The sequence below is a fragment of the Cavia porcellus genome, unplaced genomic scaffold (genome assembly GCF_034190915.1).
Source record: "Cavia porcellus strain 051 isolate PalLab524CR breed Dunkin Hartley unplaced genomic scaffold, mCavPor4.1 scaffold_27, whole genome shotgun sequence".
Lineage (NCBI taxonomy): Eukaryota > Metazoa > Chordata > Mammalia > Rodentia > Caviidae > Cavia > Cavia porcellus.
This window is the reverse complement of record NW_026947510.1, coordinates 42,716,648-42,736,602: the sequence shown is the minus strand read 5'-3', so window position 1 is coordinate 42,736,602 and position 19,955 is coordinate 42,716,648. Positions and strand designations below refer to the sequence as shown.

Below are 19,955 nucleotides of genomic sequence, written 5' to 3'. Positions count from 1 at the left end.
TCATTTCCATAAGTATGTGTGAATCACTGTTCTCTGATTTCAAGTTTGGAACTCATCACCGTAATTATCTTACCTTCCCATGCCTCTGACTGTTAATATTTCAGGACATGACCTGTCCTTCCCTGAAATCCTATCGTCTATAGGTGCTTAAACAGCCAATTGCCTCACAGCGCTCCTATAATAAACTTTGTGGTGTTTAAGAAAACATATTTAGAGGACAAAGAATTATTTTTGGCTCATTGATTCAGAGGTTTCAGTGCATGACAAGTTGTTTCCATTGCTAGGGCATGAGCTGAGGGAGAGAGAACGTCGCAGTGAAGGACATGCCAGTGAAAGTCAGCTAACCTCACAGTAGCCAGGATGCAGAGAGAGAAGGATGTATCAGAGAACCAGATCTAGTTCCCAAGTGCATGCCTCTATGATATACTACCTTCCACTCAATCTCATCTCTTGTTTCCCTCACCTCCCAAGATCATAAGATTATGATCTCTTTAATGGATTAATTGTCTGATGAATTTAGACTCTACATGCTTCAATTAGTCCAAGGGCTTATCAGCAGCCTGGACTTCAAATAAATGAGCCTTTGGAAGGACAACCATATTCAAGTCAATCTTTTAAATGGAAAACCATAGAGTTATAGTTTAGACTGAGAATGTCCCTTAAAACATTGTGTCTTTAGAGGTTGGGCTTCTGAAAGGTGACTGGATTATGTGTTTAATGTGTTTTTTAATTACCTAATGACTTTCTAGCTGAATGTATTGGTAGACAGTGGAGACTGCATGGAAGAGATAGGTCGTTGAGTTGTGACCTGAAGGCTAATATCTCTTTCCCTAGCTCCTTTCTCTCTCTGCTTCTTGGTCACCATGAGATGAGCAATTTTTCCTCCACCAGACTGTTCCACCATGCTCTTCCTGTTTTGCAGACAACTAAAATGGATGGTAACCATGAGTTAAAATAAACCTCTCCTCTTTTAAACTGTGCATGTTTATTCCCAGTAATAAGAAAGCAACTAAGAGATTTTGGTGTAAAGAATGGAGTTCTTGCTGGATTTTCTGACTTTGTAATTTGCTAGAAGGAAGAATTTGGAAAGATGGCAGATGGAGAATCCCTTGAGTACTGTAATCCAAGCTTGATGGGCAATACCAGTGTGGTGGATTAGCAATTGGTAATCAAGTTGTAATACCCAGTGAACTGAGTCAGAAAGGCACTGGGTGTGGATGGCTCACCTGAGGATTGTTGCCAACATCATAAAAAGGAGAACTGGAAAGGAAAAAGTAGTATAGTGTGCTGGTTCTCCTGTTATTGTTGGTTGTCCTGGAGGAGCTTGTTGAACTTTTTTTCTTGCTAAAAACTTGGCTAATTTCATCATTAGAGGAGTTCAAAACCTTGTCACTGAGGATGGCCGTGGTTCACTTTGGGGGGAACACTGGTCCTTATTTTGAATATAAGTTTCTGGTTCCAGTGCATATCCCTCAGCCTACTAGCACAGATACTTCTGGAACAGACTTTCTAGCTTCCACTGCTGACCATTCTCAATGGAGATCTGTGAAACACACTTGCATGAGACATTGTCATGGCTTCCAGGCCTCAAGTTGGACTCATAGGGATCATTTTCATGAACATTTTCATGTAGTCTTCAGCTGGACTTACTATGGAATCTAGGCCCTCAACTGGATTCTTTGGGAATCCAGTGTATGGAAAGATTTCCTGCACTTATTTTGTGTGCGTTTGATGCCTTGGGTAATTATTATAAAATAATTCTATAAATTATGTGCCCCATATTAAAATTTTTCCTTGCAAATCCCAACTACAACAATCCGTTAGCACTCAGAAGAGAAGAATTCTGATAGAAATTCAGGAATTAAAGGCCAGGCCATTGACGTTTCAATAGGAACCAGGACTCCATTGGTGGATGGACTTGAGTTCATGTTTGTTATGATTTTGTTAGAAATGTTATTATATGTTATTCTTATGCTCAGACTTCATACAAGACTGAGATTAAGGGGAGTGAGTTAATTTACCTGGCAGAAGAAATTTCAAGGACACCCAAAGTTCAGGTTGTGGCTTCAGTATTGTTTTCAGATATTAGATCCACACTAAAAATTAGGAGCAAAAAGGCCTTTGAAAAGTATGGAGTTTCATCAGAAAGGAAGCACCTGAAAAGTTGTAAAGCATGCCTTGGCGAACATAGTTGCTGAAAAGATGAATATTCAAAGTTAATCAAAATACTTTTATACAAGACAATAAGAAATGTGCTGTTGGGCTTCAATAAGCATTGCAAAAGTCAAAGTACAAACATATTTTACACATTGCTTATTCAGAGTAAATAGTAGCACTACCATGTTCTGTGTGATTTTCCTGTAGTTGACAACTGTTGCCTCAAAAATGATGAAATTATTGTATGAAAGGGGTAGCGGACTCCTTTTTGATAAGTCTTACAGAGTAAGGTGATTCTTTAAATTAGTGGTACCCATAACTGTGATATTTAACCTTAAATGTCTACTTGACTGGCTTGAGAGTGACGTAGAGGAGTACAGCACACTTCTGGCCGTGTTGGTGTGGACAATTTAGATATGACCTTAACATCTATGTCAATTCCTGGCCCCTTCGTCTGTGTGACTCCTCCTCTGTTCTGCGTCCTGGTCAGCATGAGGTATATACTCTGCCCTGCTTGACTTGTCTTCTTTTGGTCAGATTCTTTTCTATCCCTCTATTCTTTTCTTTTGAAATAAAAAACACCATGTACTTTGGGGATTAACACACCATGTTATTTTGGGGATTAAGTAAGTTGTCTTTTTTATCTTCTTAGTCTTCTTTTATTTTAAAAGTAAGTCATAACAAAAGAGAGCAAGGCATATCAGAAGAAAACAATGTAAGTGACACAGGTTTCAAAGCAAAACAATGAGCGATCTACCGTAGCTATCATAATATGTCTTGCTTTCTTCTAAATAGGTGTCCGTCCGTATCTTTTTTTTTTACCTTGTGAAATGTTTTCTTTACATTTATTTTGTTTTGATTTTTATTTTGAAGAGAATAAAATCAAATGTGACAAAACAAAATAGAGTCAGTCAAAACAAAGGTTGGACATAGTACATGACATAAAAACAAAATACAAGGTGATCAACAATGGTTACCATAATGCCTCTTGCTATCTTCAAAGAAATTGCCCATATTATCAGGTATAATAAAATTGAACAAAACAGTACAGAACAAAATCAATACAAATGAAACTTTGGAGACATTATAGGACTTCAAAAGAAGATAATAGTCAAAACAGAATGGGTATCATAGTGAATCTTATTGTCTTCAAAGTAGTTGCCTATACCCTCAGTCTTGAAACTATCAAACAAAACAGAATAGAATAAAATCAGTCAAAACAAGATAGTGAAAGAAATACAGGGCTTCAAATCAAGTTAATAGGAAATCAAAAATGGTTACCATGATATATCCTGCTATCATTGGAATAGCTGTCCATGCCATCAAATCTAATACAAGTAGACAAACTAGAACAGAATAAAATGAAACTAAACATAATGAAAACAATATGGGTTTCAAATCATGATAAAAGGTTAACAGTGTCCTCTGCCTTCCATTTTTAGACAATTCCTCCCCTTTCACTTTCACATGGTGCATTGCACATTTTGCATCCCACTAACTGCTTTAGTTTTTAGGTTAGGTAGCCAGCCTGCTATTCACCTAAATGATTCTGAATCTTTCTACCCCTGAGCATGATCTCAAGTCATACACATTTATCTACTAGAACCTCAAGGATTTCTTTTTTTGTAGCTGAGTAGTTTTCTATTATATAGAAGTGTTATGGCTTTCTGGCCAATCTGTAACTGATGGACAAGCTACCCCCACTTTTGTCCAGTTCCTTGTCAACATAGAGCATTGTTTTCTCATCTTTGACTTTCAGTCTATAAATCCTCTTTTGGGTTAATTGTACTTTTTATATAGAGATACTGATAGACCCTATCTCCTGATCCACTCTACCTGTTTCTTTTTATTGGTGAATGGAGGCCATCCATATTTAATGAGTATAGCCAAACTTGTCTGGCTCATCTCTGCCACATTATTTTTCTGCCATTGGTTCTCTACTTTTCCCCTTCACTCTACTGTCTGCCTCATTCAGTGAGCCCCCTCTGCCACTGTTCCCGAAACCATGGTCTTCTCTCTCTCTCTCTCTCTCTCTCTCTTTCTCTCTCTCTCTCTCTCTCTCTCTCTCTCTCTGTCTCTGTCTCTCTCTCTGTCTCTCTATCTTATTCTTCAATATTTTTTGCAGGGCTGGGTTGGTGATCCTATTCTTCTTTGTCATGAAAGTATCTTACTTCCCCATAAATTTTGAGAGGTAGTTTTTCAGGATACATCAATCTGGGTTGGAGGTTATTTTCTTTCAGAATTTGGAATACTTCATTCCAAGCTCTTCTTGATTTGATAGTTTGTGTCGCAGAGTCTGCTGTGATACTGATAGGTTTTCCTTTATAGGTGATATGTTTCTTTTCTCTGATAGCACTTAATATTCTGTTCTTGTGTCGAATTTCTGGCATCTTGATTGTTATATATCTGGATGTAGATTTAGTTTGGTTACAGCTGACTGGAGTTTCTGTATGCCTCATATATCTAAATATCATTTCCTTTTCCTATGCTTGGAAAGTTCTCATTAATTATTTCTATAAATAGCCTTTGATTTCATTTGCATTTACCCCTGCTTCTTCACTCACATTTTTTATTCTTAAGTTACAGATCCTCTTATCATCTTCTAGCCTTTGTATTGTTACTTTCTTGTTCCTTGTTATTTTTAAGAGATCTTTCCTTGATCCCAAGCTGCAAACCTGTCTTCCAGGTTTGATAGTCTATCTTTAGTTTCTTTCAAGCAGTTTTGCTAGCTTTCAATGGAGTTTTTAATTTCCTGATAATCTCTTTCAAACTGTTTCATGTGTTCTAATTTTTTTATATTCTTAATTGAAAGTTTCCCTCCTGTTTCTATGCTCCTCTATTCTTTCTTTCATTTGTGTCTTCTTTAGGGAGGCTTAGCAATTCTTTTATTATGCTTCTCATATCTTCTTTTACCTATAATAGTTTTCTGTTCTAAGTTCTTTTATAGCTTCATGCAGTTGTTTCTTTATTTTAGGTGCTGTTTCTTCAAAAACTCCCGGTGTACAACTCCCTATCTCTTCTGTGTTTACATATCTTGGGCCAGTACTGCTTGGGTTGGAGGCTGGACATTGCCTTTTGCTTCTTCCTCTTGTCATGACCCTGTTTTCTTCGGGACAAGTGGATAGCAGGGTCCCTGGCACTTCTTGTATTGGTTATAATTACTCTGAAGTGTGTTGGGTAGGTATTTCTGCTTTTCCCAATCTGCTGGTGGCTACTGGAGTGTAAGCAGGGAATAGAGCAGGCTGGCCCCTCTCTTTTGAGCTGGTTAATAGCAAGGGGTCTTCACAAAGTTAGTATGTGCTGGGTGGGTAGGGTTGGTTGGGGATAGCTTTATGGAAACCTTGCAGTGGCTTTCTAACCATGTACAAGGTCAGGGCTCAGTCCAAGCAATTTCCACTAGCTTGCTCTGAGCTAGGAGTGGCTGAATGAAGCTGGCTGCAGTTCTGTTTCCAGACTTATCCTGTTCAACTCCAAAATGGCACCTGGCCAGTTTCCCACTGCTCCAGGAGAACTCACCACCAGCCAGTGCAATTCTCTGGTCTGCCCCTGCACCACCACTCTGGCTTCCAACAGTGCTTCTGGCACAGTGGTTCTGGCTCCACTGAAAGTGCTGCCGGTACCATCTTCTTCTGTTCAAGTTTTTCTTTTCTTTTCTTTGTTTTAATTCTCTCAGTGGGCTTCAGTTCTCACTTTAGTTTCTTCCTGGGTTGACAGGACCCACTTCTTTCCTTCTTGTCTTCTCCAGAATGTTATATTCCATCATCTGGACTGTTTCGCACACAGAGGCTATTTCCTCTGCTGCTTACTGTTTTGCCATCTTCCCAGACTCCTGACATAACTTGTCTTTTAAATTTCACAGGTGGGAGTTTGCCTAGAGTCTTAGAGGAGACTTTTGAACTATCCCTCAACCATTGTGTCTTTTGAAGGGAGTAATACATTTTTGGTTATAGGTGATATGTCTTTGTTAAGTGGAATAATTATCTTGTGTGTATTTGAAGATTAACTATGGTATAAGGATGTATTATTGGCTATCAAATTAAAAAGGTGTAGGATGTGGCAGTTAAGTTTAAGTGTCAACTTGATTGCTTCTTATGGGATTAGTAAAGCCCAATTATGGGTATGTTTGTGTGGACCATGGAGACATAGATTTGGAGTCTGTATCTGGACCCCAGTTCTTTCTTTTCTTGGATGGTCTACTAGTTTGCTTCTTGGCCACCATGAGGTGAGCAACTTTGCTCTACCATGAATGACCCCTGTCAGGATGCTCCTGTCTTAGCACCATGTGAACACAGAAATTACTGAAACTATAAACAAAAATAAGTCCCCCTTTTCTTAAATTATGGCTGTATGGTACTTGGTTTTGGCATTGAAAAGGTTTAGCAATGCCAAAACTTTGATAAATTCTAGATATATAAAACACGCTGTATCTGAATTATAGTGAAACTCATATTTAATATATATAGTTTTGGAAACTGGAGAAGGTCATGTCTTATGTAGACAATACTTTCAAAAGCAAGCATGAATACTTTATTTTTTCTTCAGTGTCATAGAATGTATAGACTGTATTTCACTTTTGTTTTGAACCTTTTCATGTGTGTGTGTGTGTGTGTGTGTGTGTGTGTGTGTGTGACTGGATATTGAAGCCAGGATCTTGTGCATGCAAGGAAAGAACTTTGCCACTGAACCACAATCCCAGCCTTGTTTTAAGCTTTTTAAATGCAAATCTTTTATAATTATAATGGTAATCATAATAACTAATATTTACTGAATTTTCTAATGTGCCAAGCAATAAGAAATGACCTTTGGTGCATTAACCAATGTGTTCCTGATTCCCACTGTAGTAGTAGTTAGTAACATACTGAAATTTTAGAACTAGTGTTTGATTGTCAAAATTTCCAAAGGTTATAGATTAATTCTGAAGTAGAGCCTAGATTTGAAGCTAAAATATTTAACTTTAGAATTCTGGTTGTTACTCTTTTAAGTTATGATTTCATGAAATTGCTATTGAACACAGTAGAAATGGCTATTGTAAAGTGTTAATCTATATGAAAGTAACAACAACAAAGGAAAAAAAGAAAAAAATATATTGATGGTTGAGTCTGTCAATATGCTTAAAATATTCATTTGATAACTACTCTATTTTGTTACATTTATGAAACCTGATATTCCCTAAGGGTCATTAAATATATATAATAATGTTATTTACTTCAGTTTATGATAAAAATAAATTATGTTAAAGAGTTGTCTATTTTGGTGTGTCATTACTCTTAGCTTCCAATAATTAGAGAGTAAAGTTGGAAGCCTAAAAGAAGGTAGATCTCAATGTAAACTCATATTCTAATTTTTTTATAATTTTAATGAAAACTGTCATAAAGATACATTAATGCGGAAGAAAGAGATTTAGACTTGTATGTCTTAAACAGAGAATTACTAACCAGTAAGAAATGGTGAGCTTCGTAGATTGCTTGACCTAAGTAATAGAAACCACATAGATAAGTAAAGGGATTTTTCACTTTTACCAAGTTCAATGGTTTTTGCCTGATAATGTTTTCAATTTTTTACATTTCATTAGCCAAGATTTTATTCTGTTTTTAAAAGTCTCATTCTTTTTTCTTCCATTAATAAATGTAAAACCTTTATTGAACTACAGTGAGTATATTTTTCCAAGACTGTCCCATTGATGTATATAATTTGATGAGTTTGGACATATGCATACACTATAAAACCATTGCTACAGTCAAGCTAATAATAACATCCATCACATCTGAAAATGACATTAGGGTTCTGCTTGTATGTTTGTTTCGAAATGAGAGCAGCTAACATGCGACCTACCCTTGTAGCCACTTTATAAATGTAGAAAGCAGTGCTACTATTAGCACTACATTGTACAGGCATCTTTATATTCAATGAAAGTGTATTCTCAATTATACAAAACATATTTACTAGTAGGTCTGGGGAACCAGTTTACAAACCAGGAAATTATACTGAACACATCATGGCTTCTTTATATGTTAAATCTCAAAATTACTTGCTAAATCACAGTTACAGGAAACTTCATCTGACTTGTAGAACCGCTGAGACCCAGGACAGACAATTTAACTTGCTCTCCAACCTTCCCTGTAAACACTGAACTGGGCAGATGGAGCTCAATCAACCAATTCATTCTTTATAATTTTATTATAATGTTATAAAACCAAGTTTGGGGAAAGAAACTGCACATGGTATCATCAGTAAATATATAATTTTAGATTCCAATTTAATCATAAATTTTAAAATTTATATTTGGTTTTCTAAGATGAGAAAATCTAAGATAAATTTATTACAAAAATATGCACTTATTTCATGTCAATTTTTAAAAAGGTTTTTAAATTGTACCATAATAATTGACATAAATAGACTGCCTATATCAATATTCTAATTTGCCCTGTGCTTTTATCACATCATTAGAACTCTATTGTTTGAGGAAAAATCTTTAATTTCTTTTATCCTTTGCAGATACTTCTCAGTATTGTTAATTTAAATTTTATCTTTGTGAGGGTTGACTTTGAAGCTCAGTGGTAGAGCATATAACTATTTGTGAGGCCCTACCTTTAATCCTCAGTACTACAAAAACAAAATTGTCTAAAGCTGGTCCTATTGAAAAAAAAGTATATAAAAAGTCATTCAAATGTTTGGTCAATGATAAACTCTGTATACTAAAATTGTAATGGGACTGTTTAACTCTTATCTTCTAATGATGTAGCTGTCTTGATATAGTAGAATATGTCATTCATGAGTATGTCATAATGCTGCTATAAAAAAAAGCCTACTACCCTTTTGGATATATAAAGAATAGCAATACAATTATACAAATATGTAAGATTTCATGATGGTGAATGACTGCTATATTTACTATACTTGTCATTGTTATTTTAGAGTTTAGATTTTCTACTTATTGAAGCCTGGTTAACTTTGGACAGATCTTCCTGGAAGAATTCCAGAGAGACATGTGGTTACAGATAGTTGCAGTTCCATGCATGTAATCACTCCTGAAAACATTCTGTTGAGATACAATGGTGGAGGTAGAGGACAGCAAAATGACCCCCTTGACCCTGTTTAGATATAGGCTAATATGTATTTTGTAATCTCGCATTTGTTTTCCAGTGCTGGGGATTGAATCCAAGGCCTTTACATTGAGCTACATCCCTAGTCCTCTTTTATTATTAATTTTTATTTGCACCCAGGGTGGACTTAAACTTAATTGCCCAGACTGGGTTCAAACTTGCAATCCTCACATCTCAGCCTCTCAGAATTCTGGAATTACAGGCTTGCACCAGGATCCCTGACTGTGTCTTTATTTTTTTGCGGTTTTCTTCTTCTTCTTCTTCTTTTTTTTTTAATAAAAGAGAACAATTTAAAAAATAACACAAGAGAGAAAAATAAAGAATACAGTTATTAAGAAAGAAAATATTTTTTCAGAATGCAGATGAAGAGAAAGTATTTTGAACAGCTGGGCATTACATTTGTGTTCTAAGCTAGGCCTTAATATGAGGAAAAAAGCTAAAATTTTATAAAGTGAAAGTTAAGGTAAACTAAGGCATGCGTGTTACAGAAGAATTCACTGCGAATGCAGTGTAACTGGAGTATGCAGTGATTATAAATCTGACAGCCATGAACAGTGGTCCCCTATCTCTTCCCATTTTCTCCCTGCCTCATCTGGGGCAACTCTCTGTCCCACAAGTTCCATTTGTGATGCTCTTCCTGTCCCCTGAAGCTATGTGGGAGTCAATTTGTCACCACTAACATGTAGTGAGTTCCTGAGACTAACAACTTCTGAGGAGAAAAGATTATCTCAGGTGATGATTTTGCCCTGAGTGGCTGAACTGTGTTTGGGTCTGTGGGGAGGCAGGGAGAAAAGGGTGAACAAAACTGCTCGCCTCGTGTTCAGAAAGCATAAGGCAGGGTAAGAGGAGGGAGTTGGGGTCCCACTGTCCTTTCCTGGAATGTACCCTAAATGATCCAGAGACTTCTGATTAGGTCTCACAGCTTCCACAACTTGTTAGTGGCTTCACACCAGAAAGCAAGCCTTCAGCACATGAGCCTCTGGAGAGATTTTCAGATCTAAACTGTATCAAAATGCGTCGTGTGTTTTTCTGCAAATGATGTTTTTGCTATATCTTTTCTATGCTTAGACATCATTAGATACATAAATAATCCCTATCGTGTTACAATTGTCTCTAGTTTCAGTATAAGAACATGCTATGCTTGTAGTCTAGGAATACTTGTTTAAATGGCATAGCCTGTGTGTGTGGTAGGCTGTAACATTTGATTTGGGTAACTATACTGGAGGTTGTTCACACTAAGGGTGTGACACAATGTATTTTCAGAAATGTTCCTGTCATTAAATGATATACAACTGTACAATAAATGTATATGTACAGTTAAGTGAATATATTTATAGGCACGTGTTTAAATGAATGCTGAAAAGCAGAATCCTGCACTAAGAGCTTCTTGGAATATTTCCTACTAATAGTAGAATTGATCAAATTATTATTTGGTTGGTTTGTGTTAGTATTATAGTAAGACAAAATTTAGTGAGAAAATGTGTTCCAACTATATTAGTAATATATAATGGTCTGTGGGTTGAATATTTAAAATATTTTACTTAATGCTCAAAGAGTGAACATAATGATGATAATAATAATGGGCTCAAAAGTATAATTAAAAGTTTTCTGTGTTCAGAATAAAATTCTGATGTACATAATTCATGTTATTTATAGCTATGTTTAAACTTTTGGTATACTGGATCACAATAGCAGCTAAAAACATAGTACTTTTACCAATGATAGGCTCTAACTTTTGTTTATTATTTACCTATCTGATGCACACTGTTTTTCCTCATTTAATACACTTAGTTGTAATTTTGTCATACTGATTCATTCCATTTTGCAGGCAGGTAAACAGAGGTCCAGAGAAACATGCCCGGAGCTTTGTAGTTAAGAAGAGCGTGAGCCCTGAACTGCTGTGTGGAAATTCTGTCCCAAGGACCACGACTAATGTTTATCGGATGTCATCTAGATGTAGAGGAAAGTACTGGGCAATGGATTTGCATCTACACTTTTGTAAATAGTTGTGCTGCAGCCAGGGAATAAAAATATTTTTACATTAACAAAGTATTTTCATTTCCAATAAGTCACAAAATATAAAACATGAACTGGAATTAGTTATCTGGACAACCTGTGGAGGGAATGAGACATTCTATTGCCAGAAGGGATTTTACAAGAATCTGTGCTTATTGGAGTCACTATCAATATTCTTAACCCGGCTTTAGTTAGTCACAATATAGTAAGTGTTAGTTATGCAAACAATGCACCTTTTCATGATAGGAAATAAATGTATGTTTTAGTATTTTAAACCTCAAGGAAAAAACCTCTTGATCCAATCAATAATGTGCAGTAATCTAGTGAGATTTGATACCTCAGTCCATTTTTTCATCCTTCAAGAAATAATCACAAAAAAATGAGACAAATTACTTTGGTATTAGAGTCCAAAGAATGCCATACACTGAAGAAAATTTTCTTTACATTCATAGCAATTACAGAGATAAATTATGGTTAAACGGTATCCACATAAGAAATTGAGGTATCTATTTTCAGATCCTGAGCATTTCAATCATTCTCAATAACCAAAGTATGTGTTATTAGTGGTTAATCAGAATGTTTAGAAAAGATGGTCCCTTAAGAATCGGAATGATTTGATATAAATTCTAATTTTAATGCTTTCAAGAAAAGTGATCGTGTTTTATGTACTTACCTTTTCTTTCTTTCTTTCTTTCTTTCTTTCTTTCTTTCTTTCTTTCTTTCGTATCGGGGATTGAACTCATGACCTCACATGAGTTCAGTTCAGGCATTTGTACTGCTGAGTTTTATCCCCAGCTCTATACTTTACCCTTTGTAAAGCCTAGGCTCATTTATTAAAATAGGATTAACTATGTATATCCTGGAGCTGTAGAGAAAATTAGTGGTAAAACATGTAAAGTAATTTGTAAAATACTGTTCACATAATAGATGTTTAATAAATATGTTGGTTTCCTTTCCTGAACCAAATTCAAAACAGATAATACAATGCTGAACAACAACAACAACAACAACAACAAAAAGAGGATGCTAACTTGTTTAGACTTTGTTGTGATTTGACTGTTAAGTTTCTAATGAAAACACATTATTTGTAATTTATTATTTTAAAAGCATTTAATTGAATGTTAATTTCTTAGCTTCATGATCTCTTTATTCAATTGCATACCATTACACACTATGAACTTGGCATCAAAGAAGTACAAGTTAGATGAACAGAAGTTTAGGAGAGACTGACTGAATCACTACCAAAAAATATTTTTAAAATAATTGTGCTGGCAGTATATAACAATCATTTTCATACCCAAAGAATGATTGCTATCATGGACAATATGTATAGAAGCTTTTTCTTGCAATATTTTCTTTTATTTTATTATAGAACTAAATTTCTCTAGAGTTGAGGGAGCCTCCTATCTTCCTATATAATCAATGATCAGAATGTGGTCTCAAAATAAATGGTAGGATTTAGAATTTATTCCTCTTTTGTTTAAGCCCAGGAGTTGTCACCTAATGGCCAAGTCCCTTCCCCAGTAATTCAAGGCAGCACTTTGTCCCTTCAGGAGATTAGTTCCAGGAATCACCACTGCCCAGCAGGTGGCAAGTTTGAAACACACTCCACTTTCTTTCAACTTCCCTGAGTAAGAGCGAATTCTGATGTCCACTTTCTAATTTCGTTGAATGACTGCCAATGTTAATGAGCAATGAATTCTTATGTTACAAAGAAAAATCCAACTTCTACCACTCAAAGATGACATCTTATCTTAAGGCAGCTTTAATTCTTCAGCAGGAAGGCAGCAGAGTAGGACAGAGCTGGGAAAATACTTAAATCCTCATTACCACATAGCCCTTCTGCACCCAGAGAGCCCCCAGCCTGCCCATTATTGTCCTGCCTGTACTTTCTGTGGGACTTTGAAAAGAAAAGGTTCAAAGAGCAAGACTTTCAAGCTCCCCTTTCCATGTCAAACACTTTCAACTCCTGATTTCAAAGTGCCACTCCGTGGCTGTTCAAAGGCCTGTGGACTCCTAGGGGGTGAGATTGGAGTTAAAGGTGAACTACAAAGCTCCATGCATTCCCAGTAATATCCAGCTTGGAGATACAAATGGTAATACAAACTCAAGCACCTATCAATAAAACTGCCAATCTATGAGAGGAGGAACAGAAACATTCCAAATGGCCTTTTTAATTTTTTTTCAACCACGCTCGTGCTGTCATCAGTTGGGATGAAAGCCTAATTGATATTTTGAAGTACTACTTTTCTTTCTGTTCACATTAGAACTACAGAAGCTGTTGAGAGAGAAAAAAAAAAAAAAAAAAAAAAAAAAAAAAAAAAGAAAGAGGAAGAAAAAAAAAACACCCACAAACCCCAATGAAGTTAGATAAGAATAGCTAAAGAAGTCCCTTCCAACATCTGAAAAAAAAAATCCTGCCCTACTCTAGTTGAGTATTCATCCTCTTCCCCTTCGCTCTCTCTACCCTTTTTATCTGCCTGCCCACAAGATTTGGAACACCATTAATTGGTCCTCGGGGAGGCTAACAGGCCTCGGCTTTTATGACTCAGTTCTTTGTATTGTACACATGTGGGCATCTCTCAGGAGATAAACAAAAGAAAAATGTGTGCAAAGGGGTAGAAACTGCACAGGTCTAAACACTGGAGAGGCCATTGTCTTGATTTTCTGTTAATGTTTTAAATTATGTGAATAAATTCTAATGCTCCACTCTGGTACCCTCCCCAAGTTTGCTTAAACTAATGTGCTTTTTCTCATTGCTACAGGGCCATCATCTGAGGGATTCTATATCCTATTTGAAATCAAACATTCTAACTCCTTCTTGGCCCCCTCCCCATATCCCCCCCATCCTTTGCAACAAACGAGAGAGGTGGTCTTATGGGAAGATAAAAAGAATAGTTGATCATAAGAACTAACCTGGAGCCAACACATTGGCCTTTCGTCCCTTCAGCGCTTTCTAAACCCTAAGCACCTGCAGCTAATTCTCCTGACTTCTAGCCTGGACATACAAAGATGAGGCAGAGACTCTGTAACAGCACTTTTCAGCTTTATGAAATGTTTACATTTGCAGAAGAAAGTGACATCTCTCATATATTGTGTCATTCTTTTTAATATAAGTTGTCAGAGTTCATTAGAGTATTTATAGCAGGTTATTTCTGTATGAGAACTTAAATTGCTTTAATACAATTAACATTTAAATCTGAAAGCATCGTGACAATAAAACCAAGACCTAAACAGCATGTTTACACAAAACCATTTTAACTGTGAGATACTGAATCAAACCAAGATCAGACAATGGTAATATTCAGGCATCAGGATAGTGCCTATTATATAACCTATTATAATAGTGCCTATTTTATAAACAAGGCAAAACATTTACAGTTAGTAAGCCTTAGATTTTCTAAATATTTTGGAAGGTATGCCATTTCCAAAAGAAAAAAAATGCAAGTTCTTAATGCTTAAAATATCAATCTGTTCACTAAAATCTATGCTTTCATGTATTGGTGCAATAAAAAATTTTATAATATATTTCTCCTGGCTATCTCAATGGGATCTTCTATAAAACTAAATTACATCAAAAACTTGCCAAGTAGCATTTTGTTGGCATTTACAAGTCAAAGCAGTAGCAGGAAGTCCAAAAGGAGAACTGAGAAAACATAGAAAAGGCAGCACTGAGTTTGGTACTCTGCGAGCCTTTGGTTCTCCATAACCACAGTTAGTTTTTGAGTTTCTTGGGATAGCTTCCTAGAACCATGAAAAACTGAGGAAGCTTTGAACATCGCACTGAGAAAATAAAGAGTAAGCAATAATTTATCTGCCTACTGTTACATCTTATTGGTTAATATGTGACTGTTGGATCTTGACTTCACTGCTCGTAGGAAATAAATGAGTGTCAGATCTGTTCACCTACTCATTAGAAAACTAGAAATTTCCCCAGTCCAGTGCAGTCGAAACGCAGATGCGAGCATCTCTCCTTGACCACTAGTGCCTAAAGGGTGTACCTTCCCTCATTTGTCTCAAAGTAGACTGCCTGTATTTGCTGTCTGGCCACTACAAAGCGCATTTTTCTAGAGATTGAGGAAGAGATTGTGAGGTTCTTATTATCACCTACCTTAAGGAGTTGCATGCGATTGCATAATTTCATACCAGTGTTCAAAGTAAGTTATAAAGCTTGTCCATGATTAAAGACAAATGGCAAAATAAAAATCTAAACACCAGGAGGTTTGATTTGTGGGAGACTCAAGATAAACATCTGCATTTTTGTATGAAGTTTAAGTCCTCTCTAAATAAGTACTAGCCTGAATATGTAGCGTAGTCTGAATATATATTCCAAGAAGTCTCACCTTTTTCTACAAAGAACTACACTTCTCTTCATGAATACTCTGAATATCTTTTATGTTAGTTATATAATACCAATTATCTACATATATCCTAATAACTATGCATATAATATATACAATTATAGAGATGTACATAGACTTAATTGTATATTCTATATACTCTCCAACATCTTGTGTTTTATTCATAAATTATTAAATAGAGAGAACTTTCTTTTCATAAACTCATGAGTAGATAATACTAATCTTATGGTTATTATTGTAAAATATCCTCTTCCCACAATGCCACAGTTATAGTTAGTTTCATTCTGCCATTTATCAAAACATCCTTCTTCTTTCTAAAAAGAAGTACAAGCTGAAGTTGCGTATACATTATCTGAGTAAAATTTTATAGGATTGTAGGACTAGATATTAATATTTTGAGGGAAACCTCAGAAAGATCAAATAATTTGCCTCAAATGAGTTAAACAGTTCATCTACAAATTGCTACTGCTGGCTACTAAACTCTATTCTGGTTAGTTGCAAATTTCATGGATTTTCACTGATCACATGATTTTCTTTAATTCCAGCAATGTAAATATACATAGGGAAGCCCAATGTTGCATTTGTTCCATGGGCCAGTCATGTCATGGGAATATAGTTTTAATATTTAAATTTCTGTGAAAGACATTGGGTTTATACTTAGGAAAAGTACATTTTGGTAATTCTATATTTCTCAAGTTGCTGATTACAATTATTATTACATTGCTTTGTTTTGTATAAGGCATAATTTAATCCTATACCTAGATTTTAAAATCTTATGAGGCAGATGTTATTTGCATAGTTTCGTAGTCTAACTTGTATTCCCCTGGCCATTTTCTACCCTAGTAGCTATTTATTCATTTCTATTGTCAAAACAAATTTATCTCTTCATCAAGTTATTCAGCAAAAATGTTTGTCACTAATCATTTAGTGACACTGCATCTAGTTACAGAAAAATTATTATTCCTATTAACCATTTTCAAAGAAACAATTCTCGAATAGTTATAAGTAGGGAAAGGTCCTGGGGAAAACTACAATTATAAGCAGCTGCAGCATGAATTACATGTAATTATACTTAATTCCTATAAATAATTATTTCTGTAAATTTCCATTCCAGAAGGATTTATTGCTTAGTAACAAAGGGTATTATGAATATATATATTTCTACATTTATGTAAATAAAATTATGAAAAAAGTACAAAAAGATAGAAAAAAGTATCAAACAAGAAAACAATTCCATTTGTAGGCACATTTCCTGTAAGTTAGAGAAAGATAAGTTTCATCTGAATTTCAGTATTATATTATGTCATATTTTCCCTTTACTATGTCTACAGACTAAGACGAAATGAAATATTGCTACTGTCCACCAGAGACAGAGAGAAAGAGGGAAGCAGGAAGGGATACAGGGAGGGATACATATCTAGTCCTTCATTACTATAAAATTTTATAAGGGAGAGAGAGAGAGAGAAATTACGTACTAAGTTCTGTAGTAATTGTCCACAAAAACTCATAATTCTATTTCAGCACATAAGCATGTAATGACAGATGGCATCTGATGTGTCACCAAGGCACTGTTGAATACATTAATATGACTCAATTTTGCTGTTGTTTAGAGGAGATGACTGCTGCGCATAGAGCATTCCTGTTCTATTAATAATTTTTGCTGTTACTTTTCCAATGCAATGTATATTTTATCCTATCAAATATGGGCAAATATATGCATTACTTGTAATTTATAGCCTCAAAAAATTGACAAGAGAAGAATTGGCATATTGTTCAAATCAATATAACATAGTAATATGAATTCTTTGATTTCAAAATGGCAACGTAAAATGCAAAAAAAAATAGTAGATACTAAATGACTGCTTAAAATTGAAAGAGTGTCTCTTCTTCTGAATTATAACACAAAATTAGGAGGACAGGTTATGATTTTCAACTCTGTTCTTACAATGAGAGTTCATCTTTTTCTGAATTATAGCCTTGTTTCCCACACAGCATCTACTCACTATGCTTTGCATGGCTACTACATTAATCTAATGTGGAATAATTTGGATTGCTTAGAGAAAGGCTGATATGCATATCTTTGTTTGGCATTCAACATTTTAAAAATCCTGCACTCTTAGTTGTGACACAAATCCCAGATTTTTTTCAAAACATGAGCCATTTTGATTGCTCAATTTTTAACTGAAAGTTATATTTCAACATTAATTTATAATGAATGTGAGAACACCTAACAGGTAATTTCCAAATAATATCATTTTCATTTTATGCATAAAATTTTGCAGATACACTAACTGTATATGGAAAACATACATAGAAATATTCAAGCACAAAGTAGCTCATACCTTTAAGACCTATTTTGCATATATATATATATATATATATATATATATTAAAATAATCTACCTCTCAAAATGTTAAGAAAAACAATATGGCTCTGAAGCACTTTAATACAATTTTGTCTAATTTCTATAAAAGCTCTGTGGGGTTTTGCACATCAAGATATCTCTTTCTGAAAATGTTTATGAAAATAGGTCATTATGTGTATTACTAACAGAGAACAATTTGTTATGTTTAAACACAGATTTTTTTATTAATAGTTGCTAATAAACACCAAGGTGCCAAGCATCCTAAATATAAGCACTGCATATGTTTCTACTATATTAGTGAAATACTTCTTATCCAAACAGAGTATTCATCCAACCTAATTAGAAAAGATATTTACCAAAGAAGTGAAGCATTTAATATAGATTTCTGTTAATAGGAGATGGTTCAAGATATGTCAGAATCTGTAAAACACCACATTGAACATTGGGCTGAAAAACACCAACAAAATCACTGAAATAATGTCTTCTAAATCTTTGCCACGTGTTATACAATAAAATATAAATGTAGTTTCGTTTTAAAACACATGATTCTTGCTAGCCTGGCTTCAATGTCAGCAAAAGTGAAAGCAATGTAAAACATCCATCCAATTATTTCGGTTAATATACAAGCATTAGGCATTCACATTGCTAATTAAGAGACAACGTGTCCTGTCAGGCATTGCATGGGTTATTGAACATTGCTTAGATTGTTCCATAATTATCCCAGCTTAATAGTTCTAAAAAAGTAAGCAAAGTGCATTCATTTTAGGAAAGCATAGCTTATCACATAAGAAGAGCAAGGTACGGGACTCTGTATTCGTGCTGGAATTTTTATGGGAACATAAATAACTCTTAAAAATAGGGTAACAAAAAATAGTGCAACAGCAAGACACCAGTGAAAGTTGTTCAAAAATTCTTTATTGAAAAGAATTCATATCCTGTAAGCAGTAATAATGGTACATTTGTAGAATTTGAGTTTGACTTACCTTCTTACGCTACCACTTACATGTCTTTGAATACTTAGCTGAGTTTAACGACGTACATCAACTTTTATAATACATAATACAAATAAGCAAGTGGGGAACCTTCTCTTTTAACTTAGGTTTTTATAAGTATCATATAATGCTTGCATTAATGTATAGATTACCATGTGATGTTTCATTGTGCCTAAGCATTATGAAATGATCAAATGAGATAATTAGATATAGATGATATATGAGCTCTAATTAAGAATTGTAGTCATTTTACTTTGCAATAGAAAACCAAAACTTATTCCCCTTACAGACATTGATCTTTGTACTCACCGAGCTGTCTCTCTTCCTCCATCCCATACCTCACATGGCTCCACCCTCTGCTGATGCTACTCTATTCTCAATTTCTTTGAGACTGGATTTCTTTAGTTGTCATACATGAACGACATACGCTGTTTATCTTTCTGTTTCCAGTTCATTTCACTTGTTAAGATGACACCCTCTAGGTCCACCCATCTTCCTAGAGATTGTAAGACTCTATCTTATTTATGGCTCATATGCTGAATTTTATGTATTAAAATATAACCTGACAATAGGTATTTATATCTCAGTAAAAATAATCTGATCATCAAATTACAACAATGATATTTTAATCCATTTTCTGTTAACTCAAATTTCTGAGCATGTAGAATATGATTGGAATCCTTTTCAATCATATTTCAATTGGATTAAAGAATAAGGTAACATGAGATGCATTTGTCATATTTTATTATCTAGTTTAAATACTTTACTTCATAAATTATAGAGACTAAATTTAAGAATTCAGATATCTCTGTTTCAATTTATTATGAAAATAAAGATAATTATTTAAGTTGTTAAAGACAAAGTTAGTTAATATTATTGAATATTGAAGAGTTGAACAATACATACGTGGTGAGTTAGAGTATCCAAATAGGAAAGGTTTCTGAAGTGTAAGTGCATGCG

General features: G+C 34.8%; 1 long non-coding RNA gene across 1 annotated transcript in view; it reads right to left on the bottom strand.

Moving 5' to 3' along the window:
• The window catches only part of LOC134473443 (uncharacterized), an 84,842-nt gene extending 65,412 nt beyond the window's left edge, over positions 1-19,430 (bottom strand). Inside the window, exon 1 of the long non-coding RNA XR_010043645.1 lies at positions 19,305-19,430. This is a non-coding gene — a long non-coding RNA (uncharacterized LOC134473443). The remainder of the gene's footprint in view (positions 1-19,304) is intronic.
• Between the last annotated feature and the right edge of the window lie 525 nt (positions 19,431-19,955).